At 40.5% G+C, this 27,267-nt stretch overlaps 1 protein-coding gene across 7 annotated transcripts in view; it reads left to right on the forward strand.

Annotated features, from left to right (window-relative positions):
• Positions 1-27,267, forward strand: part of tjap1 (tight junction associated protein 1 (peripheral)) — a 193,583-nt gene that overhangs the window by 25,370 nt on the left and 140,946 nt on the right. For 4 of the 7 annotated variants that reach the window (XM_063040536.1, XM_063040539.1, XM_063040538.1 and 1 more), the window contains one exon: positions 79-112. The exons of 1 other annotated variant lie outside the window; for it this stretch is intronic. The gene's annotated coding sequence lies outside the window, so the exon portion shown is untranslated. Of the gene's footprint in view, positions 1-78; positions 113-4,326; positions 6,021-27,267 lie in introns of all 7 variants that reach the window. 2 more of the 7 variants (XM_063040535.1, XM_063040537.1) reach the window with 2 other exon arrangements.

Consider the following 27,267-nt stretch of genomic DNA (forward strand, 5'->3'; position numbering starts at 1 on the left):
GTTACTTTTGAGTTAGTGAATCTGTTATGGTGGTTAGAGGCATGCAGTAACCACTCTTCAATTTCTGATCTCTTTCAGGAAAAACTGTAACTTGTAGATCCACCTATGAACAGTAAGTCAAGCAGTTTGTTATATTCAGAGGTGCAATTTACATTATAATGTGGGGTTTGCTATTGGTTTGTTTCAACAGAATAAAATTTGTAAATGTCACATGCTCTCAAATGACTAAAAGTTGTTTCTCAATTCACCATCAAAAATCTGCAAGTGCTGGAATCTGAAGTAAAAGCAAGATGTTATTGATACTCACCAGGTTAGGTACCACTTTGCACAGAGGAACAGAGTTAAAATTTTAGCAGTCATTGTCCTGAAATATTAGACTCTGTTTTTCTTTCTACTGATGTTTGAGTTACTGAGTATCCCCAGCATTTTCTATAACTTTTCCAATTACAGTATTAAAGAAGTAATTTATTTGAGTGGCTTGTTTACAGTCATGGAGCTATATCACATTAAGATCAATTTAATTTCGAAAATCATATGCAAAAGTAAGTGGTGTTCATCAGGTTTATTGGAGTTATTTGTTTGCCTGAAGTTTATGTGCCTTTGTGTTGGTGGTATGATTAACAAAAGAGTCCTGTGTTGAAAACATGATGAGCACTAAGTTATCAGCTCTTCTGATTTTAGCAGATTAGGATTGCCTGACATCACATTTACATAGTTTTAACACAATTCTGTATATAGAGAATTGGGAATCAATGTCAAATTATTATTGATTTAAAATTTAGTATAACTTTCCAATTCACGGAGGGGAATTATTTTCGTGATATTTTTCCATCATCAATTTAGTGTACATCAAAAATAGAAATTCTTCAGTGACTGCTATGTATCAACATCTTGCTAAGGGGTTGTCCTGTAAGGATGGCCATGAGGTTGATGAGAAATGCGTTAGTACATTGAAATACTGAACTCAGTCACATTTGTTTATCTTTCTGCAATTTACTCAATACCTATCAAAACATCAATGTAAAGACAAAAAACAAAAACAACAGGAATTCTGCAGATGCTGGAAATTCAAGCAACATACATCAATGTTGCTGGTGAACGCAGCAGGCCAAGCAGCATCTGTAGGAAGAGGTGCAGTCGACGTTTCAGGCCGAGACCTTTCGTCAGGACTAACTGAAGGAAGAGTGAGTAAGGGATTTGAAAGTTGGAGGGGGAGGGGGAGATCCAAAATGATAGGAGAAGACAGGAGGGGGAGGGATAGAGCCGAGAGCTGGACAGGTGATAGGCAAAAGGGGATACGAGAGGATCATGGGAAAGGAGGTCCGGGAAGAAAGACAAGGGGGGGGGTGACCCAGAGGATGGGCAAGAGGTATGTTCAGAGGGACAGAGGGAGAAAAAGGAGAGAGAGAAAGAATGTGTGCATAAAAATGAGTAACAGATGGGGTACGAGGGGGAGGTGGGGCCTTAGCGGAAGTTAGAGGAGTCGATGTCGACTCCTCTAACTTCCGCTAAGGCCCCACCTCCCCCTCGTACCCCATCTGTTACTCATTTTTTTGCACACATTCTTTCTTTCTCTCACTCTCCTTTTTCTCCCTCTGTCCCTCTGAACATACCTCTTGCCCATCCTCTGGGTCACCCCCCCCCTTGTCTTTCTTCCCGGACCTCCTTTCCCATGATCCTCTCGTATCCCCTTTTGCCTATCACCTGTCCAGCTCTCGGCTCTATCCCTCCCCCTCCTGTCTTCTCCTATCATTTTGGATCTCCCTCTTCCCCCTCCCACTTTCAAATCCCTTACTCACTCTTCCTTCAGTTAGTCCTGACGAAAGGTCTCGGCCTGAAACGTCGACTGCACCTCTTCCTACAGATGCTGCTTGGCCTGCTGCGTTCACCAGCAACTTTGATCAATGTAAAGAGTACATTTTTACTACCATGCAATGGGAATTTGTCTCAGATAAGGTAAGACATGGAATGATAGAAAGTTTACAACAGAGGAGGAGCTGTTCCATCATGTCTGTGCCAGATGAAAAAGGCTGTCAACCTAATTCCACCTCGCAGTTACTACAGATCATTGCTCTTCAAGTTCATTTCCTAATACATTTAACTGCAATTAATGTTTCTGTTTTTTCTGATGTTTTGGGATGAGTTCTAAATCCCTACTGTTTACAAGGATTTTGCTGCCTCTGCAACTGTTCCCCCTATACATGAACAACTGGAAGCCAGAGGTAAGTGTAGAATATTTAAGTTTGCTGATGACACTAAATTGAGTGATAAAACAAATTGTGCAGAGGATGCAGAGAGATGTAGATAGGTTGAGTGAGTGAGCATGGGTCAGGCAGATTGACTACGTTGTTGGTAAATATGAGGTCATCTATTTTGGAAGGAAAAATCAGATTATGTAAGATGAAAGATTGCAGCATGTTGTTGTGCAGAGGAATAGGAGTACTAGTGCATGAATTGCAGAACGTTGGTTTGCAGGTGCACCAGGTAACAAGAAGATATAGAATATTTAGGGATTGAATTTAAGAGGTTATGGTGTAACTGCAAGGTAATGGTGAGTAGTGCATGTGGTTCTGCTCTCCTTATTTGAGAGAAGATATATTGGCTTTGAAGATGGAGCAGGGGAGGTTCACTAGGTTGATTCCGGCTATGAGAGGTTAGTCAATGAGAAGAGATTGAGTCCTGAATTATACTTGCTAGAATTCAGAAGAATGAGAGGGGATTTTATAGAAACATAACTATGAAAGGGATAGATGGTGGTAGGAAAGTTGTTAACACTCAAAGGTGAGATGAGACCTGGAGGACATGATGTCAAAATTCGGGGGAGTAGATCTAGGAGATGAGGAGGACCTGCCTTTCGTAGAGAGTTTCCCTGCGGAATTCTCTGCCCAGGGAAGTAATAGAAGTTAACTCATTAAATATATTTAAGGTGGTAGGGGAATTGAAGTATATGGAGAGAAGGCAGCTGGGTGGGACCCAGCCACGTTAGATGAACTGTGATCTTGATGTAGCAGGTTCGATGGGCAGTTAACCTCTTCCTCTCTCTTTCATTTGTTCTCATTTGCCCAGTACCTCAAACTGTCTAGTTTCCACTGGAGCCTCAGTGCCCCCAATAGCCATCCTGCTTTGTTGTCATGCAAACCTAAATTTAAATAAGGGAATTAAATATAATGTTCTAATTGCCCCTTTTAGCTCTTTAGTTTGAACCTACGTTGACACTCTTGAACCAACACTGAGTATCCATCTTACCATGATCTGCCTGAATTTCTGTTCATTTAGCTCCTGCTAGCAATTGGGAAGCCGAGAGTATAACACCACTATAGTGGTTGCACCTTGTTTATTCCATATAAATGAAGCAGCTATGTAGGGAAATTAGTGGTGCAAGAGAAATAGCATTATAATAGTAAGAGATTTCAACTTCTCCAGTATTAAATGGGATGGTCTTTGCATAAAACTTTTATATTGTAGAACATTTATTGTCCTTGTAGTTAAGGGGCAGTGTAACTTTAATCTTGGAGGATGTAATTTGTGGCTGTAGGACTACTTGACTGGTGAGCGTATGAGTTTCAAGGTAGATATGGAAAGGGATCTGGAAATTAAATTTCTGATTTGGGGTAAGAGAAATTTCACCCAGTTTGTCTGCTATAAGGTCGAGTGATTTCCATTTAGATCCTATAAATATGATATGAATGTTCTATTTAAATGAGGACAAAATGGTGACCTTCAATAGTTATATTAAAACAATTGGGTTATTGGTATAGAACTGGAATTTATTAGTTTCATAAACTGGTTGGAGTAGTGAGAATGCAAACGCGAGGAAATCTGCAGATGGTGGAAATTCAAGCAACGCACTTAAAAAATGCTGGTGAACGCAGCAGGCCAGGCAGCATCTATGAGAAGAGGTACAGTCGACGTTTCGGGCCGAGACCCTTCGTCAGGTCTAGGAGTAGTGAGAATGGTCATTCTCATTGCAGCTCATGAAGGAAACGTAGTTTAATCAATTATAAGGTATGAATTTAATTTGTGACTCATGTTTTATATGCACATGAACTATTTCATAGGCAAATCTAGGAGTAGTTTTGAAAATGGACTTTGTTCCAAGGAATGGCTTATTACTGTAGGGATTTTAGTGATGAAGTGTATTTGCAGATAAGTCTGGACCTTGGTACTTGTGAAGCTGGGGATTATTTGAACTGTACAGATTGCAATAAAAATTGACATTTCAATTGACTCCTTAATTTTATTAGTCTGAATTTTTAATGCATAATGAAAAATGTTAATCTATACAATGCTTACTTTAGGATTACTACTTTAATGTGCTTGCTTCAGTAGGAATTTACTTTGGACATTATTCTCAAAATCATTTGAAAGAAGTCGAGTGGACTGAGATGACTGTGATGGAATGTAGAAGTAAACAGGACAACAGTTAGCCTGTCAGCTACATGTTCTGAAAAGCGTAAACTGCATTACAGTATTTTTATTTTTTAAAAAAATCCATGCTTTTCCTTATGCTGATAATTTGTATCTCCTCTCTCTGACCTTATTCCTCATAATTTGGCAGCATTGTCCTAGATTTTGCACCAAACGATCATCAATGTGGAAGCATACTGGATGACTGCAAAACCCTTAATTTTTTTCGTATTGAAGTCCAGCAGAGATATGTTCATTGGAATTTGGACTTGAACGATGAAACAGTTTCTCTCAAAGCTGACACGTAATTCAGCATGTTCTACTTAAAGCTGTCCAATACCTTCAGTCGCCTTTGCTTTTAAGGCACAGTTTTACTGGGTTTCATGAGTGAACTGAATATATGGGGACAATTTCTTGTGTCCTTACAGATTTCAGTGGTAGACAAATCACAGCTGTAACAATGCTTCTTTAAAAAGTTAGTTGCATTTTTATGTGGGTATACATTTGTACAAATTTTACAATTTGTATAAAATAGTGGCATTAAAAACAGGCTGTAATAAATTACGTATTTTATTGTGAAATATTGGTTTGATTTGGCTTAAAAATTGCCTTAATAAGAATCGTAAATGTTTTTTTTTCTCATTGCACTTTTCCTGCTGCAGGTGTTAATGTGTAGTAGGTGTTGCTAACACTGATTTACTGTTAATGTGTTGGCACAATTGCTAACCATTTTTAAATAGATGCTCACATTTCAGCAGCGTAGTTACATTAAATTGGTTACCCACATGTTTCTCCTTTAATTCAGAAATCTATTGAATGATATGAACTTTCAACTTGTTAGCTTTTGTAGTTCTCCACGTGATGAGTTATGGGCTAGTAATTTGGAGCAGGAGAGCCATATTGAACATATCAGATAGTTGTCAGAATCACGTAAATTTCGATCATTCACGTTATCTGGGTTTTGCAGAACGTGGATGCTAGATATTGAATGACTGGGAGTCCTGGAGCTGGTTGTTCATTAACACCTTGTTGAGGGAGAGCTTAGGAAAGGTTGAGGTGGAATATTTTTCCCCAGTATTTAAAAATCTTTGTGTCTGTATAGTACACTGCTATCTTGAATAATTCTCAGAATCAGGTTTAATATTACTGGCATATGTTATGAAAATTGTTGTTTTGCGGCTGCAATACATTGCAATAAATTGCAATAATAAACTATAAATTACAATAAGTATATATTAAAAAAAGAAAAATAAGTAGTGCAAAAAGAGAGGATTAAAAAGTACTGAGGTTGTGTTCAGGGATTCACTTTCCATTCAGAAATCTGATGGCAGAGAGGAAGAAACTGTTCCTGAAATGTTGCTTGTGTGTCTTCAGGCTCCTGTACCACCTCCTTGAAGATAGCAACAGAAGAGGGCATGTCTTGCATGATGGAGTCCTTAATGATGGATGCTGCCTTTCTGAGGCATTGCCTTTTGAAGGTGTCCTGAACGCTGGGGAGGCTCGTGCCCGTGATGGAGCTGACAGAGTTTACTACTTTCTGCAGTTTTTCCCAATCCTGTCCAGTGGGCCCTCCGTACCAGATGGTGTTGCAACCAGTTAGAATGCTCTCTACGGTATGTCTGTACAAATTTGTGAGTGTCTTTGGTGACATACCAAGTCTCCTCCAACTCCGAATGAAATATAGCTGCTGTCATGTCTCTTTGTAATTGCATTAATATGTTGGGCTCAGGATAGATCCTCAGAGACGTTGACATCCAGGTATTTGAAACTGTTCACCCTTTTCCACTGCTGATCCCTCAATGAGGACTGTTGTGTGTTCTCTTGACCTCCTCTTCCTGAGTCCACAATGAATTCCTTCATCTTACTGATGTTGAGTGCAATGTTGTTGATGTGATACCACACAAACAGCTGATCTATCTCACTCCTGTATTCCTCCCTATCGCCACCTGAAATTCTGCCAATAATAGTTGTCATTGGCAAATTTATAGATATCTTTTGAAATGTGCCTAGCCACACAATCATGGGTGTAGAGAGAGTAGAGGTGTAGTCTAAGCACACATCCTTGAGGTGCACCATTGTTGATTGTCAGTGAGGAGGAGATGTTATTTCTGATCCGCACAGACTGTAGTCTATCGGTGAAGAAGTCAAGGATCCATTTGCAGAGGGAGGTACAGAGGCCCAGATTTTGGAGCTTTCTGATTCAAACTGAGGGTATGATGTTGTTGAATTCTGAGTTGCAGGCTATAAACAGTAGCTTGGTGTAAGTATAGCTATTGGCCAGGTGATCCAAAGCTGAGTGGAGATCCAGCGAGATTGCATCAGCTTTAAACCTATTGTGGCAATAGGCAAATTACAGTGGGTCCAGGTATATGCTTAGGCGTGAGTTGATTCCAGCCATGACCAACCTCTCAAAGCACTTTATCATAGTAGATGTGAATGGCTCTGGGTGATGCTCAATGAGGCAGCTCACCCTGCCCTTTTAGGGCACTGGTATGATTGCCACCCTTTTGATTCAAGTGGAAATCAATGACTGCAGCTGTGAGAAATTGAAGATGTCCTTGAGCACTCCTGCCGGTTGGTTGGCACAGGTTTTCAGAGCCCTACCAGGTGCACCATCAGAGCTTGACACCTTGTGAGGGTTCATCCACTTGAAAGACATCGGTCTCCAAGACAGGCATCACAGGAACACCAGATACTTCAGGGATTCACACAGATGTAGTTTTATTCTCAATTTCAAAGCACGCATAAAAGGTGTTAAGCTCATCAGTGTGTGAAGCATCACAAGCATTCATGATGTTAGGTTCTGCTTTGTAGGAAGTCATGGCTTGCAAACCCTGCCAGAGCTGACGTGCAACTTCAATTGTTTTTTTTCCACCCTTGAAGTAGCCTCCTATTGGTCGTACCTGGACTTGTACAGTTCTCAATCACCGGTCTTGAATGCCACAGCCCTAGCCATCAGCAGGCTGTGAATCTCCTGTTTCATTCATGGCTTTTGGTTTGGGTATGCCCAGTATGTTCTTGCAGGCACACACTCATCCACACAGGTCTTGATGAGTTCAGTGACAACTGTGGCATATTTATTCAGACTCGAAGAGGAGTCCCTGAATGTTATGCAGTCCATCAACTCAAAGCAGTCCAGTAAGTGCTTCTCTGCATCCCTTGACCATACCTTGTTGGTCCTCACCACTGATGGTGTGGTCTTTACCCTCTGCCTATATGGTGTGTATGGTATAGCCAAATGAGCAGATTTTCCAAAGAGTGACTCGGTAAGTGTTCTTGATGGTGGCGTAACAGTGGTGAATTATGTTGGCTCCTCTGATTCCACAGCTGATATGATTGTGGTAGTTGTGCAGAGACTTGCTTAAGCTGGCCTGGTTGAAATCTGCAATGACAGGGAAGGCATTAGGGTGTGCTGCTTTGTGCCTGCTGACTAAGTTGCTCAACTCCTTCAGTGCCTCCCTGATGTTGGCCTGAGGTGGAAAGTATACCGCTACCAGGATGACCACGGAACACATCCTCGGCAGATATAATGGACGACATTTGACTGCTAGATGAAAAGAATATATTCTTTTTATATTATTGTATCCCTTCCCTCACTTTTGGCCCTTTGATATTCTAGCTTAATTGCTTGTATCAAATCTTTTCTCGACAATAATTTCTGTCTTTTGTGTATTGGATTTTGTTGTGTGAATGCTTGAAATGTGAAAGGATAATAGACTTGAGATTTAGACTGAAAAAGAACTGGTAGCAGTCTTGTCATTTCCATCTTTTAAAGGGGTTGTTGAAACATAAACATTTGAAATGTCTAGTGTGCTTTGTATGTCAAAGTTTTCAACCTCCAATTTGCTGTAGTGTAAAGGAGAACAAGATACGTAAAGTGCTCTATATCCCATAGGTGAACTCCTTTTGGTTGTTGCAGCATGGAGGGTAGAAAGCATTTTGCATAACCTAATTTGGTTGAACAGGTAAATAAAAACAAATTACTTGTCTTAATTTTTTTATCAGCAAGTGCATTGTGATGATTTATACTTTGAGGGGAGGTTGAACTGAAAGTGACCTCTTTGGTCTGCAATGATTTCTGTGCTTTTGCTCCTAGCACAGTACCTTTCTTTGACATATTAGTCTTATTAATGCAGCTAAGCTGAGCATTGAGCATCATTCTTGATTTTGTACTTTGGACCATGCTTACTTGGAGAATTGGATTTTCAAGCAAATCCCCTAATATTTGGTGTGCTTCTGGGAATCTGATTTTGTTCTTTGGCCTCTTGACCAAATGATTTTGTCCTCACTGAGGAAAATTTAGTGTAACAATGGCAAATTATGTGCTTTGAATACAAAATCTATGAGAAATATAGGGGACATTTTGAAGACTTAAAGCAATCTTAGATGGAAAAGGCCCACTCTGGACTTCAATCACATACAGAGCATATGAATAAAAACATTTGTAATTAGTGATATGTTTAACATCAAACAGGAAAAGGGAACTTATCAGATTCCTGTATAGAAAAAAATACACTTGTGACCACCAGGATCAAAAACATATTTAAAGATATAACAATGTCCATAAACCTTTCTACCAGGGACTTTACTTTTTCTTGATAGCATATGGCACTGCTGATAAAGTCACAATTTATTATCCATACTTGATTATTCCTGACAAGGTGGTAATGAGCTGCTTTTGTAGAGTAATGGTACTCCCAGAATATCAAACACAAGACTTTCTGTAGATGCTGGAAATATTGAGCAACACACAAACACAATGTTGGCAGAACTTGGTAAGTCAGCCAGTATCTGTGGAGGAGAACAAACACTCAAGGTTTTGGGCCAACACCTTCATCAGGACTGGAAAGGAAGGGGTCAAAAGCCAGAATAAGATGATTTGGGGAGGAGAAGGAGCACAAACTGGCAGGGGAGGAATATTGTTAGGAGGATGCTCCAGGATTTGTATCTAGCTACCAAGACTGAAGGTCAATATGCTTAAAAGTCTGGACTTTTTGTGACTTGAAGGTAACCTACAGTTGAATAGTGTTCCCATGCTTCTTGGGCATTGTTATGATATTAACCTAGGTAAATCAGTGCAGTGCTATTTGTTTTTTCACTTGGGCATCCTGTTGAATCAGTGGTGGTGAGAATGAATATTTCAGGATGACAGGGCGGCAGTCTAGTGGAATGCTTTGTTTTTGTTCTGTTGTGTGTCATTGGATTTGCAGGTAGACAGAAGAATACTTCTGATGTGCATTGTAGATGGTGGAAAGAATCTGGAGTGTTGGGGGTGGGGTGTGGGTGAAGTGAGGAACTTGGAAGTTGATAGGTAAAAGAGATATAGGGCTGGAGAAGTGGGTATCTGATGGGAGAGGACCAAAGGTTATGGAAGAGAGAAAAGGAGGAGCACCACCAGAGGGAGGTGATGGGCAGGTAAGGAGTTAAGATTGAGGAATTGGAGATATAAAAAAAAATCATTTTGAACCTATGTAACCTCTGGCTAAAAGAATAATTGGGACTGAATAGGAATTTTTGAACTGAAGTAAACACTGTCTTCAGCATTTAGCTAAGACAGGCTCATTACCAGTTCTCCTCAGCTTGCAGAGAGACATTGAGAGTTACATAACATTGTACATTGTACCCTTGTTTGAGTAGGGGAGGAGGACTCACCAATAAGAACAGGAATGAACATCCATCTGTAATTAAGTCAGGGCCTAGCAAAGAGAATAACTGATAAGTACTGGACAGCACATCCATCTGTAATTAAGCTTTGATCTAGCAGACTCTCTTATCTGTAGCTAAGTTTTGCACCAACAGATTTGGTGGGCGTACCAGTTCAAATGACATCTTGCAACAGTAATGTATGGGGCTTACTTTGTATAAATATACAGCTGTTAACTGGAGAGAGGGGGCCCACTTGTCGGATGGTGGCAGTACTTATGTGCCTTCCCTCTGACAACTGGGTCTCAAACTCCTGCAGGAGGGTGCGCAATAAACTGTTGTAACTATAAGAAGCTGGTCTCTCGAGTTTTATTCAGATTCAACTTAAACAAGATGAGAGAGGAAAAATGGGAATAGGGGAGAGAAATTGATGTTCATGCCATTAATCAAGCTGGTTAGACCTTGGAACTGCCCAGAGAAACACAGTGATATTCTGAGATTGAGGTGACTGCCTTCTAACAATCACAAACATCTTTTTTGTGAGGTATGACTTGAAGTCATTGGAGGTCTTTTCCTCTTGATGTCCATTAACTTTTGTTTTATCTGGGCTCCTTGACATCACAGTTGATCAATTGCTTGTCATGGTGTCCAGCAGTCACTCTTGCCTCACCTCTGGAACTCAGCTCTTTGGTTTATGTACAGATTAAGTTCAAGTGCACATTGGGGTGATGCAGTATCGTGCTTGACGGTACCAATGACCCAGGTTCAATTCCCACTGCTATCTGTAAGAAAATTTAATGTTCTCCCATGCCCATGTGGGTTTTCTCCTAGAGTTCAAAGATGTGCTGGTGGTAGGTTAATTGGTCATTGGAAATTGTCCTGTGATTAGGCTAGGGTTAAAGCAGGGAATTGCTGGGCGGCGCAGCTTGAAGGGCCAGAAGGGCCTACTTCGCGCTCTATCATAACAAACAAATTAATAAATAAAGTCTGTTACAAAGTTTGCATTTGAGTGATTTAGTGAAACTCAAACGAGACCTTGGTGAGTAGTTGATGATACTTTCTATCACTGTAGATGATTGAGATTAGGCAGTAGTCAATGGGTTTGGATTTGACCTGATTTTAGTGAAGAAAATTTACAGGGCATAAAATAAGAATTAATTAGCAACAGAAGAGAAATTGGTCTGGTGTCATTTGGAAGCAGGCCAAGATTACAAATAAGACAAGTTTCGAATGCAGAAAATTTGGCAAATAAGGTCAGTGTGTTGTAAACAAAAATAGTCCAGTGATTATGTGGATAGCCAGAGACTTTTTCCCAGGGCTGAAATGGCTAACATGAGGGGGCATAGTTTTAAGGTGCTTGGAAGTAGGTTCACGGGGGATGTCAGAGGTAAGTTTTTTTACACAGAGTGGTGGGTGCATGGAATGCACTGCCAGCAAAACTGGTGGAGGTGGCTACAATCGGGTCTTTTAAGAGCCTCTTTGATAGGTACGCGGAGCTTAGAAAAAGAGGGCTATGCGGTAGAGAAATTCTAGGCAGTTTCTAGAGTAGGTTACATGGTTGGGACAACATTGTGGGCCAAAGGGCCTGTAATGTGCTGTAGATTTTCTATGTTCTATGACTCCCAAGAGAATGGGACAGGAAATACTCATTTGATCAAGGAAATGACAGAGGAGTGAATAGTCTTTAAGAAATGTTATGATCATAATGCCAGGCTGGAATTAACTGCATCGTCATCATTAGAGAATTAGTATTGAGAAAACAATGGATTTAAATGTTGATAATTCCTTTGGCCAAGAAAGTTTGCATCCTAGGTCACAAACAAAATGGTGACAGATGGTGGCTGCATTTGTTATAATCTTTCAAAGTTCATTTGGTTTTGAAGGCAAGTTAATGTGAAAGCTGCGTATGTCACACTCCTGTTTGAAAAGGGAAGATACAAAAAAAGTGAAGTGGACCAATTAGCCCAATATACGTTGTTGCAAAAATGCTTGAAACAATTATTTCAGAAATAATAATGCATTTAGAAAAGCATAATCTAATTGAGCAGATTAGATCCAGCATAGCACTGTGAAAGAGAAATTGAGTCAGAAATATAATGAACCTATTTCAACATTTCCACAAGATACAGTTCAAATCTTTAATAGCTTAAATGGAATTCTTCAATGAGTGAATAGGTTTCTAGTTGGGTGTTGACGTTCTGTATGTTGCTGATACTTATTGCCAGCTGCACCAACGTGTGTTAGAACTGAATGAGCTAAAAGCCCTGAGCAGGAATCTTCGGAAAGCATTTTTATTTTCATTTTATGAATGCCCATATAATAGGGTGTTAGTCAGTCTATTTATTTTAGTGGTAATCATCCTTTGTTAATATTAGTAAATCCGGGCAAAGTATACTGCCAAACAGTTGAGAGTAAAGGCACAGATAGAGCTTCGTCGTAGTCTAGAATGAAAGAATGCAGACATGCTACCTGATTCGGGATTGCTGCTGTTTCAGATTGGGTTCCTAATTGTTGCTGCCAAGAGTTGAATGCTGGCATTCTTTGCGGTCCTTGATCAGATTAATTTTCAGGCTTAATTTTTTTTTCTTGCTTCAAAGAAATTTGTAGGAATGATTCAATGAAAGTACTTTTTAGATTTCTTTACAGGAAGTCTTAAAATATATGAAGCAGAGTCTCTCATCTGTTCAAGATGATGAGTATGAGATTCTTGATAACAGGCACAATATAACTAACTCCAGTTAATATGTGCATCTGTAAAGCTTAACTGTCCTGAAAAATACAGGACCCAAATCATGGACAAAAGTGCTGTTCAAAATCACCCTGAGTTACAGAGAATGGTTGACCAGACTAGGTTTTTAGTGAGTATCTCTAGAGATGCGACTCGTTAGCCCTCGCTAACAGCCACCCGACTTGGCGGTGAGAAAGCCGCCTTCCTCAGACTCCACATATCTTGGGTCGATATGACTTGGGTCCCACCAAACCCGGGAGGTTGGGATGTCTTGCCCATCTGATTTCCTCCATGCAGTCGCCCGTTGGCAAGACATAACAGACATAACATCTCCTCACTGACGATCAACACTGGCGCACCTCAGGGGTGTGTGCTTAGCCCACTGCTCTTCTCTCTATCTACACACGACTTGTGTGGCTAGGCATAGCTCAAATACCATCAGTAAATTTGCTGATGATACATCCATTGTTGGTAGAATCTCAGATGGCGATGAGAGGGCTTACAGGAGTGAGATATGCCAACTAGTGGAGTAGTGCTGCAGCAACAATCTGGCACTCGATGTCAGTAAGACGAAGGAGCTGATTGTGGACTTCAGGAAGGGCAAGACGAAGGATCACATACCAATCCTCATAGAGGGATCAGAAATGGAGAGAGTGAGCAGCTTCAAGATCCTGGGTGTCGAGATGTCTGAGGATCTAACGTATCCCAACATATCGACGTAGTTATAAGGAAGGCAGTTTGAAGAGATTTGGCATGTCAACAAATACACTCAAAAACTTCTATAGTTGTACTGTGGAGAGCATTCTGACAGGCTGCATCACTGTCTGGTATGGAGGGGCTATTGCACAGGACCAAAAGAAGCTGCAGAAGGTTATAAATCTAGTCAGTTCCGTCTTGGGTACTAGCCTACAAAGTATCCAGGACATCTTTAGGGAGCAGTGTCTCAGGAAGGCACCATGCTTTATAAGGACCTCCAGCACCCAGGCATGCCCTTTTCTCACTGTTACCATCAGGTAGGAGGTACAGAAGCCTGAAGGCACACACTCAGGGATCCAGGAATAGCTTCTTCCCCTCTGCCATCCGATCCCTAAATGGACATTGAATCTTTGGACAGTACCTCACTATTTTAATATAAAGTATTTCTGTTTTTGCACGTTTTAAAAATCTATGCTGTACACGTAATCGATTTACTTGTTTATTATTATTATTTTTTTCTCCTCGATTATGTATTGCATTGAACTGCTGCTGCTAAGTTAACAAATTTCATGTCATACGCTGGTGATAATAAAGCTGATTCTGATTCTATAATTATAAAGACAGTACATTTACAAATTTCAGCTTTATCGAAGTTAGTAGGAAAAAGAGAAGAGAAATAAAAATAAAAAGGGCCATTGCAGTTGATCCAGTCCAAGTGTGCACATAAGTTGGAGCTCATCTTGAAGTTGTCTTTTTAGCTCGCGCTGGACCCATACTCTGTGTGAAAGCACACACCACCTTTCGAATGTCACTTGAAATCCACCTCGAACAAACGGGCTCCCCCAAGGGAGTATTGGTCCTTCCTCCTTGAAGCCATTCAGCTGCACCAAGCATTTTGTGCAACAGGGATGGCATCCTCAATCATTTTCCTTCCTGTCTTCTCCCAGCTCCCGCCAAAAAGACCTCAATCCACTCCAGTGTCCATCACAAAAACCTCTCAGCCCAGCATTCTCTAGAACCTTCTCCCAATTCTACCATCCTGATTGGATGACACTACATTACTAAGCATGAACATCACAACCACTTATCTTTAGCTCAAACCCAAACATGCTGAAAGCAGAACAGACAGCTCTTAAAGAACTACTAAAATGAAATACCTAGAGCATAACAGTAAAAATCTTAACCAGAACATTAGTTTTTATTCCTTGGAACATATGTTGGAGAATGAGGGGTAAGGGCACCTTATAGAAATGTTTAAATTTGTGAAAGCCACAAATAAGGTGGATGCCAAGTCCTTTCTCCACGGAAGGGGAGTCCAAAATTACAGGGTAGAGGTTTAAGGTGGCAGGGAAAGATTTACAAGGGACCTGATAGGCAACTTTTTCACATAAGCTGTGTATATGGAACAAAATGCCAAAACATTGATTGAGTCAGGTACAATAATACTATTTAAGAAGCACTTGAATTAGTACATGGAGGCTTGGGGCTTAGAGGGATATGGACAAACACAAGGGATTGGGGCAAGCTGGGTGGGTACTGCAGTCAGCACCAGTCAGTGGGTTCATACTGTATTTCTCTATAATACTGACTCAATGACTCTATCCATGTGCTTATCTGGATGACTTTAAATGCTACTAATGTATGTGTCTTAATCACTTTCTGAGCTCATTCCAAATAGGCACCACCCTTTGTGCTATGTTTCCCTGATATCCTTTTAAATCTCTTGCCTCTAATTTTAAACCTCTGTACTCGCATTTTATTTCCCCTGACTCACTAATCAAGAACCTATCAATTGCCTTAAATACACCCAATGACTAGGCCGCCACAGCTGCCTATGGCAAAGAATTCCACAAATTCACCATTCTCTGGCTAAAGAAATTCCTCCTCAGCTGTTCTAAATGGACGTCCCTCTATTCTGAGGGACAGAGTCTGGCTGTCTGTCCTAGACTCACCACATTTAGAAGCACCCTTTCCATAACCATTCTGTCTAGTCCTTTCAATATTCGATAGTTTTCATGAGATTCTCTTCCCCCTCAATTCTTCTGAATTCCAGTGAGTATAGGCCCAGAGCCATCAAATGCTCCTCATATGATAACCCTTTCATTCCCAGAATCCTTCAAGTGAACCTCAATTGCATTCACTTCTGCCCCCTGACACTTCCTTTATTTTTGTAATTCAAATTTTTATTATTATTTATTCTTATTTTACAAAGTAGCACAACATGTCATAGAGCAGATAGGGTACAGCATATTTACACAACCATCCTATGACAGGAAAACAAGTAAAACTTAGAAACAGAAAGAAGTTCTAATTTAAGTTTAAATTAACATACAACCAAAATTGATCCCACGCATCTTGCACTTTTCCCTCACTGTTAAGATGTTCATAGAACTGTCAATAGACTTCGTTTATTTCTTTAGATGATGACACTAATGTATCCTCTTTCTTAGTTACAGGTATAACGCTATTCGTATTCTGCTGCTTTAAATATCATGCCAGCAGCTTACCAGCTTTGCCACCACCTTCGTAGAAACTTGTTTTTAATCTAAATAATGCATATTCTACTTGTTTGTTATTTATGTTATTTAGCTGGAATTTCAAATTGCACAGATCTTTGTATAAGTCATCGGTATATTGTCTTGCTAAAACCTTTTCCAATGTGGTTATTTCTGCCTCCAGATTTTTTATTTGCTCCATACTTTCTTTCTTCCTTTTAGATGTTTGTGCTATTAATTTCCCTCTTATATACGCTTTGGATGCCTCCCATACTGAGGACAGCTTTGCTGTGGTCCCTACGTTTAATTCAAAAAACGAAGTCAGATCCGCAGCCAGCTTATCACTGAAATCTTCATCTTTTAACAGCATAGTATTCATTCGCCATCTCCCCCTCCTTCCCCTTTCAGTATTTAAATCTATTTGAATTTCAACCGGTGCATGGTCTGATAATGCTATCGGGCCAATTTTACAGTCTATCACCTGTTTAACAATGGAGTTGGATATTAGAAAAAAATCTATTCTAGAGTAGGATTTATGTTGATGAGAGAAAAATGTATATTTTTTTCCAGATAGATTCACCAATCGCCATGTATCCACCACACCAATATCCTCAATAAGCTGATGTAAGGCAGCCCTGTCCCTGGGTACTGGTGATGTCTGAAATTTGCTTTTATCAATAACAGGGTCCATTACTGGTTAAAGTCTCCTGCTAAAATTATTTTTCCTTGGTGCCTAAAATTTCATTCACCTTGTTAAGAAAGTCTAGGTCTTCCTTATTACGTGCATATATGTTACAAAGTACTACTTTCACCCCATTAATAAGTGCATCTATACAAATTATCCTGCCTTCCTTGTCTTTAAATTCTCCAAGCAATACAAAATTAAGTTTTTTGTTAATTAAAATCGTTGTCCCATTTTGTTTGCTATTAAGTGATGAATCGAATACCTGGCCCACCCAATCTCTTCTAAATTTCAATGCTTCAACATCTTTAAAATGTGTTTCCTGGACAAATGAAACATCAATTTGTTTACCTTTAAGGTATGATAAAATCTTTTTCCTCTTGATTGGGTTTCCACACCCATTAATGTTCCATGATATGAAATTAACCATTTTCATGTCTTAAACTTCATGCACACATGTGCAAAAATATACATTTTCCTGGATGGCTGAGTCTGGAATGCAATAACTCCGAAAGAATAGTTAAAAAAAAACCTGACGAAGGGTCTCGGCCTGAAACGTTGACTGCACCTCTTCCTAGAGATGCTGCCTGGCCTGTTGCGTTCACCGGCAACTTTTATGTGTGTTGCTCCAAAAAAAAAAACCTGCTGTACTCTATCCCCATGCTCAATTATTACCGAAAAACACTGCAAATACTGCACTGTCAAACAAGTAAACAACCAACATAACCCAAAAACATATAAATAATATATTCCTGCCAGATTAACTAATAAATAAAAACAAACAGGCAGGATAAGCTCCACAAAGAAATAGAAAAGAAAAAGGCACATGATATGGTTCGCAAAGTGCCGTGTCAGCTAGCAAGCCTCACCCTAATCAGACTGCTTCATCCAGCTCCCCACCCACCCTGTTATACCTAAAAAGTTATCTCCACCTATTACTGTGATCAAATTCTGTCTCTCAGTCAATGCCAGCGCCGCAGTTTTTCTGAATGAATTTCTCTGCTTCTGCAGCAGTAGTAAAGAACTTGTTCTTTCCTTTCCACGTGAAGCGTAGAACCCTTTTTGCTGCATTTTCTGAGCCGTAGTAAATGCCCTCCGTTTTTCAACCAATTCTCTGGACATACCTGGAAAGAAGGAAACTTTGCATCCCTCCCACTCAACTCCTTTCTTTGCTTTGGCGGCTTGCAGCACTTTCTCTCTGGCCGAAGAGCGCAAGAATCGTATTAGGACCAGCCTTGGGGGAAGGGCGATCCTCGCCCGGCCTGGGAGCCAAGACCTGATGCGCCCTCTCAATCTCAAACTCTGCATTTAGTTCAATGCCGAATCCTTCGGACATGATTCTTTGCACACACTTAATCAGACCGCCGGTTTCCGCACCCTCCTTTAGACCGATCAGCCTGATGTTGTTGCGTCTGCGCCTGTTCTCAAGCTCTTCGACACAGTTCCACAACAGGTCCAAGCGTTTCTTATTCTGCGCTAGCACCCACTAGTTGCACAGTGGTGTCCTCCACACTGGAGAGACGTCCCTAGGCCTCCGTCAGCCTCTCTTGAATGGCATTGACAGAGTTCTTCAACTCCGATGTCGTTTCTTTAATCATAGATACATCAGCAGCCACCATGAGTAGAGTGGAACTCATACGACTAACCTCAGCCAGTAAATTCTCCATGTTGGAGCCTTGGTCCGTCTGTATTGTTAGTGTGGCTTGAACTTCAGATTGTGGGCTCTGTCTTGTAGCCACGTGGCTCGCTGTAGTGCTCTTAGGTCTTGGCATTGTATAGAATTATCTCTCACAGTTGTTATTAGCTCTTTTAGTGAAAAAAACAAACTTTTTTAACTGCAGGAGAGCTGTATCCAGACAAGGTGGGATAAATATGCTCTAATTAATAGAATTTCATGGTGGGTTGTCGGAGCTCTGCTAACATGCAGCCATCTTGCCCGGCATCCACGTGACTACCCCCCCCCCCCCGGACACTTTCAAACTTCCAGCATATTGCTTGTTTCTTCCACGGTAAAGCCAAATGCAAAATACTTATTTAGTTTGTCCACTATTTCCTTGTTTCCCCATTTCTAGCTCTCTAGTGCCATTTTCCAGGGGTCTGAAATCTACTCTTGAGTCATTTACTCTTCATATGTCAGAAGAAACTTTTGGTGTCCTCTTATATTGTTGGCTAGCTTCCCTTCATATTTCAACTTTGTTTATATTCAGTATTCTTGACCACAAGGTATTTCTGAATGATATAAAAGGAGGAGTCTTGGTAGTAATTTTTATTAAAAAGAAGATATTAAAAATGTTGAATGACTTGAGGCACAAAAGACTTGAGGATACTTCTTGGAATTCTGGATTTGCTTTTGGGGAATGAATCTGGGCACTTAAAACCAATGTAGTAGAGGTAGTGACAATTCAGTTAGGTACAGCATAGCTATGGAGAGTGACATAAAGTAAAGGTTCCAAATGGATGATTGCTGTGGGGGCTTATTGTCAAATGCCCTCTGAGGTGACACACAAAATGCTGGAGGAACTCAGCAGGCCAGGCAGCATCTAAGGAAGTTAATACAGTCAATGTTTCAGGACGAGACCCTTCATCAGCATTGGAAAGGAAGGGGAAAATGTCTGAATATAAAGGTTGGGGGAGGGGAAGGCAGGCAAACTAGAATTGAGGGGTCTCTGTATGAAAGATTGAATGTTTACTTTTTTCTGTATATGCTGCCTACCTGCTGAGTTCCTCCAGCATTTGGTGTGTGTGTGTGTGTGTTGCTTGGATTTCCAAGATCTGTAGGTTTTCTCTTGTTATAGGTAAAGTTAGGTAGATGGGAGAGGTAAAGGGTTGGAGAAGAAGGAATCTGATAGGAGAGGAGATTGGACCATGGGAGAAAGGGAAGAATGAGGGGCACTGGGGAAGTGAGAAGCAGCAAGACGCTTGTAATTATGGAATTAATTCTGGTAATTTTTTTCTTCTCCCCTCCCTCTTCCTTCCCACATCTTTTCCCACTCTGGCCTCTGCATCTAAAGAATCTTGCGTTCATGATTTGCACTCCAAAGTGTTGGATAGGATTCTGTGGCACAAGGCTATTTTTTGTTCATTTTAACCTATAGGCCTCAAACAAAAATACTGTTGACTACTGATAGGAAGTCGAGCTGTGTGGATGTGGAATGAAGATCAGATTAAACTGGACTGAAATGACTTGTATAGCTTGCTCAAGTGGTCTCTGCCTTTGAGCTTGTGGAAAAAATATGAAAGTGTAGATAGATGTAAACAGAATTTAACTGACTTCATTAATTTTGGGTTTATATTTTCATTATAAAATTTCTCTACCACTTCCTTATCCATTATTCATTAGGATTCATTTCACCATTGGGTCTGCAACTACATACGCTGTTACTTAGTTCATGCTTGTGCGCATGGAAATTTAATTTGATCTTTTTCAACTGAGATGTGTAAATCTGTAGTCCAAAGGCTGTTTAGATAACCAAAATTATTCAATTGTTCCTATGATTGTAATTTGCTGCTTTTCATCAGCTAGATTGAGTTGTTCTTGGCTTGCCAAGCATTTCATTTGAGGTAAGGGAGAGGGAAAGCATGTAGTACATATTGATCTTTCACTAGCTTGTGAGATTAGGTGTAGCAGTGTTCTTTCCAGCTGGGGAAAGTACTGGAAACTACTGAATAAATACTTTCAAAAATGGAGAAAATAAACTACTGGATTGGTTAGTTGGGTATAATTGGATGCCGTGGGCTTGTTGAGCTGAAAGGGCCTGATAACTATGCTGTATCTCTAAAATGTCCCATCACAGCAGCTGAGCTGAAACTTTCAGTTTGCAATGTGACCAGTGCAATGACAGTCTGCTCTTCTGCTCTTTCTCCTTGTATTGTAAACTTTGTCTAATGGACAGCTGCAGGCTTCTGTACAGTGTATGTGATATGTGCGTCCAGAGTAATAGACTGTGATATCAATCTGTGTTGGTCATTGAGTGTCAGGCACCAAAGCAGACTCTGTTGATTTTTTCCCGCTATCTATCACTTACTTTAATTGCATCTTCATCTTTGCCTTGCCTATTTATTTGCCCGTCAAAATGTGTCTTAAATGGAGCAATTGTATCTCATCCTCCACATGCTCTGGCTCCACGTTTGAAATAACTGTGAATGGGCGAGATCCCAAAAAATGTTCTTAAAGTGCCCTTTGAGAGTTGTAGGAGCAAATTTGTCTGTAGCCAGAAGTTGTTACATGGCAGGTGATGTACTCTTTTTAATTGTAACGTTCAATAGCCAAAATTGATATTTTATGTTGCACAAAATTGCTCTGTGAGTGGTCTAACTTGAGGCAAATAGGCAAGGGTACTTTCATTTCTCATTCTTTGCAGGTGCTATGCATTTTAATGTCAGTGGATATGCTTAATTTGTGTTTTCCTCAACTGTGTGAAACTTTTCATCCTATTTCTAAGAGAATGGATATACAACAGGGGAAATATATCGTGTTCCAGCCATTATTGAAGTGAGCCTGCCTGGCCTATCAGAAGTCTGAAGAGTAGGAGTAGACAACGGCTTTCAAGGCTCTAAGGTCAAGGCTGATTTGATAATTGGCATCAACTCCATTTTTTTATATGCGTATACTGCAGTTGTGATAGCTGCAGTCGGGAAGAGATGGTCACTGTCTAAGGGAATCCTGCCAACTAACTCAGTCTAGGCTGCAGGTGTATGTATTGAAGGAAGCTCTGAAGCTTGGTGCAGCTAATGCTAACGGTCTGTGGGGAAGGATCACCATACAGTTTCCATCCACCACTTCACAGGGATGGAGAGTTGAGTGGGGAAACCACTAAAAAAAGTATCATCTTGGGTTGTATTGTGACAATGGTGCTATATTTGTTTGAGTTGTTTTATACTGTGTAATGTACTGACCAAGAATGCAAAGGGATTTTGCACTATTTCTTCCTTTAGTGTATGTTCTTTTATCATGAATAAAATTTATATTTAAAAATTCCTGTTTATTGCCTTTGATTTTCCTATAGCCCAAATGTGTCTCAGTTCTGAATAAAAGTACTTAATGAAACAGCTTCCCAGGTCTATTTTTCAAAAATTCTCAACTTCCTGAGAGAGAGAGAGAGAATTCTCATCTCAATTTTCAAATCCCTTTTAGACTACAGAATTAGGCCATTTGGCCCATCGAGTCTGCTCCACCATTTCATCATGGCTGATCCAATTTTTCTCTCGGCCCCAGTCTCCTGCCTTCTCCCTGTGTCGTTTCATGCCCTGATCAATCAAGAATCTATCAACCTCTGCCTTAAATATTCATAAAATATACATTCTCTGCCTGTAGCAAAGGACTCCACAGATTCACTGCTCTCTGGCTGAAGAAATTCCTCCTCGTCTCCATTCTAAAAGGATGCCTGTCTATTCTGAGGCTGTATCCTCTGGTCTTCAACTCTCCCACCATAAGAAACATCCTTACCACATCCATTCTATCAAGGCCTTTCACCGTTCGATAGGTCTCAATGAGGTCACCCCACATTCTTCTGAGTTCCAGTGAATACAGGCCCAGAGCCATCAAATGCTCTTCATTTGACAAGCCATTCAATCCTGGAATCATTTTTGTGAACCTTGTTTGAACCCTCTCCAGTTTCAGCACAATATCTAAATCTCTGGACTTCTGTTCTAGATTATCCCAGTCCAGGATGCGATTGTGAGTTCACTTGTGGGACTTGCAACAGCAGTTACTATATGTCCCATGACACTCACACTCAATCCCTATTGTTGGGCTCTGTATTGAATAACCACTGATCCATTTTAATGGCCTGCTGTTTGGATTGGGTTTCAGATTTCCTAACCAGTCTTCTGATCCCCATATCCATTACTGGTGACTGTTTCTGTCTAATAATTGTTTTAATAAAGAATGACAAAAATTCAAAGGATTACTTACATTGCAGACAAAATAGGTGGGTTTTGTGCAGTGTATTTTAATTAATAGACTTTTATCTGAAAATTGTCTTATTTCTGTTTTTGTTTCTTAACTTAAACCCCATTAGGCAGATATTGGAATCTAACAGATTTTGCAATGGCACTCCATGGGATGAGTTGGCAATTTTGGAGATAAGGTGATCTGTAAAAAGCTAGAATGATAATGCAGGTCTGAAATGAGCTGAATTTATATAAACTTTTACTAAGTGAATTGAGATCCTGTTGCCTCATTTGGTGTGCTTTTTTTTCCCCCAGAATCCAAAATGACCGTTCCAATTTTGAGGTTCCTGTGGATCAACAACTGATTTTTACATTTACTTGTTGTGGATTTCAGGATCAGAATTTTGAGGGCTTTGGCACTCTTAATTTTCTTTTTAACACAGCTTTTGATTCTGCCTATACAAGTTTGCTTGCTTTACCAGATTTAATATATAGCGCTAAACAGTTAGTTACCCAGTTGCCTCAGCTTAGGGTTTCTCTATCCATTAGCAAAGTCAATCCCTGTATTTTTCAACTTTGCACACCTTACTTGTATTCTTTCTAAAACTGGTCATAGCTTTGATTATTTTTTTTGTCCCCTGAACTATCCTTCAATAACCCTTATCTACAACTTATTCTCCTTTGGCCTCACCCCATCAAAGATATTACCTTTCTGTTATGGACCCTTGCCCAACATCTCAGTGACTTAAAGCTAACTTCCCAAGTCTGCTGAAGGTTCTCTGAAATATTAACTGTTTCTCTTCTTGTAGATTCAACTTGGCCTCCTGTTTTCCAGTATTTTCAACATTTTTATTTCAACCCAGCTCTTACCTGTTCCATTGTAGTTAAGAGTCCGGGCACTGAATGTGTCAGCAGGCTACTTAACAGGATAAGAGCTCATGGAATTACGGGAAAGTTACATATGTGGATAGAGCGTTGGCTGATTGGCAGGAAACAGAGAGTGGGAATAAAGGGATCCTATTCTGGTTGGCTGCCGGTTACCAGTGGTGTTCCACAGGGGTCCATGTTGGGGCCGCTTCTTTTTACATTGTACATCAACGATTTGGATTATGGAATAGATGGCTTTGTGGCTAAGTTTGCTGACGATACGAAGATAGGTGGAGGGGCCGGTAGTGCTGAGGAAACGGAGAGTCTGCAGAGAGACTTGGATAGATTGGAAGAATGGGCAGAGATGTGGCAAATGAAGTACAATGTTGGAAAGTGTAAGGTTATGCACTTTGACAGAAAAAATAAACGGGCAGACTATTATTTAATTGGGGATAGAATTCAAAGTTCTGAGATGCAATGGGACTTGGGAGTCCTCGTACAGGATACCCTTAAAGTTAACCTCCAGGTTGAGTCAGTAGTGAAGAAGGCGAATGCAATGTTGGCATTCATTTCTAGAGGAATAGAGCATAGCAGCGGGGATGTGATGTTGAGGCTCTATAAGGCACTGGTGAGACCTCACTTGGAGTACTGTGGGCAGTTTTGGTCTCCTTATTTGAGAAAGGATGTGCTGACGTTGAGAGGGTACAGAGTAGATTCACTAGAATGATTCCGGGAATGAGAGGGTTAACGTATGAGGAACGTTTGTCCGCTCTTGGACTGTATTCCTTGGAGTTTAGAAGAATGAGGGGAGACCTCATAGAAACATTTTGAATGTTGAAGAGCATGGACAGAGTGGATGTGGCAAAGTTGTTTCCCATGATGGGGGAGTCTAGTATGAGGGGGCACGACTTAAGGATTGAAGGGTGCCCATTCAGAACAGAAATGCAAAGAAATTTTTTTAGTCAGAGGGTGGTGAATCTATGGAATTTGTTGCCATGGGCAGTAGTGGAGGCCAAGTCATTGGGTGTATTTAAGGCAGAGATTGATAGGTATCTGAGTAGCCAGGGCATCAAAGGTTATGGTGAGAAGGCGGGGGAGTGGGACTAAATAGGAAAATGGATCAGCTCATGATAAAATAGTGGAGCAGACTCGATGGGCCGAATGGCTGACTTCTGCTCCTTTGTCTTATGGTCAGTACTTCTTTGTTTGCATCTCTTAATGTTCAGTCTGGCAGGACCACTCGACTTCAAGCCTCTCTGGACAGGAGGAGTGGTTCAGAGTTGAGGTATGAGTGTCAGGACTTGAACCCAAGTTAACACTTAGAGTCAGAGTTGAACAGCACAGAATCTGGCCCTTTGACCCAAACTGTCCATGCCTACTGTGATGTCTGTTGGTGCTCATCCCACTTGCCTGCTTTGTGCCTGTTCATGTCATTCATGTGTTGTAATTGTCTCCGGCTCTTCCATTTTCTCTGGCAGTGTGTTCCATATAACCGCTGCCCTCCGAAGGGAGGGGGAACGGAGAAATGTAAACTTAAATCCATTAAATTTCTGTTCTCTTGCCTTAAACCTATGACTCCTTCATCCCTGGAAAGAGACTGCTTATTTATCCTTCTCATGTCCCTCATAATTTTATAAACCTGAGGTCATCCCTCATAGCCTCCTGTCTTTCATTGGGAATAAATTCAGCCAGCCCAATCTTTCCGTTTTAGTAAAATTCTAAATTCAAGGCAATATCCTAATGAATCTCTTCAGCACTTTTTCCTAATGCTACCACATCATTACTGTGGGATGGCAACCAGAATGGTATCTGATTCTGTGTTCTATCGTTTTGTACTGCTGCAATGTGACATCTCAAAATCAGTACTTGGTGCCTCATCTTGTGAAGGGAATCAAGCCGAATGCCTTTTTCACCACTGTATCTCTGTCACCATTTTGGGGGAGCTGTGGACATATCCCAAAATTTCTCTTTTCATCAGGACTTTAGATCCCAACCATTAACTGTATTCACTCTGTGACCACTTTATTAGGTATATGTGTGAAACTCGATGTGGTCTTCTACAGCTATAGCATATCCACTTGTGCATAGAGGCATGCTCTTCTGTACACCACTTGTAATATGTGGTTCTTTGAGTTAATGTCAGCTTGAACCAGTCTGGCCATTCTCCTCTGACCTTTCTCATTAACAAGTGTTTTTACCCACAGAACTGCCACTCATTGGATGATTTTTGTTTTTCACATCATTCTCTGAAAACACTATAGAGAATTGTGACTTGTGTGTGAACATCAAGGGAGATCAGCAGTTTCTGAGATACTCATATCATCTCGTCATTCAACAATCATTCCATGGTCAAAGTCACTTAGATCACATTTCTTTCCCATTCTGATGTTTGAACAACAGAACCCAGCCATCACAGATAAAGCCCTCCTAACCATTGAGCACATCTACATGAACCACAATCACAGGAAAGCAGCATCCATCATTAGGGACCTGCACCACTCAAGTCATGCTCTCTTCTTGCTGCTGCGTTTAGGAAGAAGGTACAGGACCCTCAGGACTCTCACCATCAAGTTCAGGAACAGTTACTTCTCTTAACCATCAGGCTCTTGAAACAAAGGGGTTAATAATTTCACTCAGCTTCACTTGCCCCATCATATAAATGTTCACACAACCAATGGACTTGCTTTCAAGGGCTTTTCATCTCAAGTTCTCGATGTTTATTTACTATTTATTTATTATGATTTTTTTGTATTTGCAGTTTGTCTTCTGCACTCTGAACGCCCCTGCTGGGCGGTCTTTCATTGGTTGTGTCATGGTTATTATTCTATAGATTTGAGTATGTCCACAAGACAATGAATCTCAGTTGTATATGATGACTTGTATGTACTTTGATAATAAAATTTACTTTGACATTTGACCATGTCTGCATACTTTTGTGCATTGAGTTGCTGCCACATGATTGGCTGATTACAAACATGTACCTAATAATGTGGCCAATTACATGTACTAATATGCTGATAGTACTTGATGTTCCAAAATGTATTACTTCACTTGACTGCATTTCCCATGTGATGGAAAATGTTATCAAGTCATTTCAGAACCAGGGCTTTAGAACAGTGCAGTGTAGGAATTAGCCCTTTGGCCAACTGATGTTAATCTAAACTAATGCCCTCTGCCTGCACGTGGTCTGTATTCTGTTTCTTGCCTGACCATGTGTTTGTCTAGATGCCTCTTAAGCACCGCTATTGTATTTGATTCTACTATCTTCCCTGACAGTGCATTCCACTCTGTGTAAAGACAAAAAATGTTGCCTTTCTATTCACCTTTGTCCTATGCCTTCTAGTATTTGAGTTTTCCACCCTTGCAGGAGGGAAGGAGAAAGTTCCTTTAGCATCAACCTATCTACTCCATCTATGTATGTCATAGGGGGATGGTGATTGATTTTAGGAGGAAGAAGTCTGTGACAAGTCCTGGGAGAAGAGGTTGTGGTGGTGGAGTACAAATACTTTGGTGTTCACCTCGACAACAGACTTGACTGGGAAGCCAACTGGCTGTTTACACGAAGAGAGTGAGCAGACTCATTTTCTAAGGAAGCTGAGATCTTTTAATATGTGCAGCAGGATGTTTTACCAGTCTATTGTAGCGAGTGCAGTTTTCTTTGCTGCTTTATGCTGGGAGAGCGGCATCGGTGCTAGTGATGCAAAAAGACAAAATAAACTCATCAAAAAGGCTGGATTGTCCTTGGCTACAATACAGACTCTTGAGTTAGTGGTGCAGAGAAGGTCAATAAATATACTGTCATCCATTATGGACAATCTGGCACATCCTCTGCATAACCTACTGAATAAGCAGCAGAG

The sequence above is a fragment of the Mobula hypostoma genome, chromosome 2 (assembly GCF_963921235.1).
Source record: "Mobula hypostoma chromosome 2, sMobHyp1.1, whole genome shotgun sequence".
Lineage (NCBI taxonomy): Eukaryota > Metazoa > Chordata > Chondrichthyes > Myliobatiformes > Myliobatidae > Mobula > Mobula hypostoma.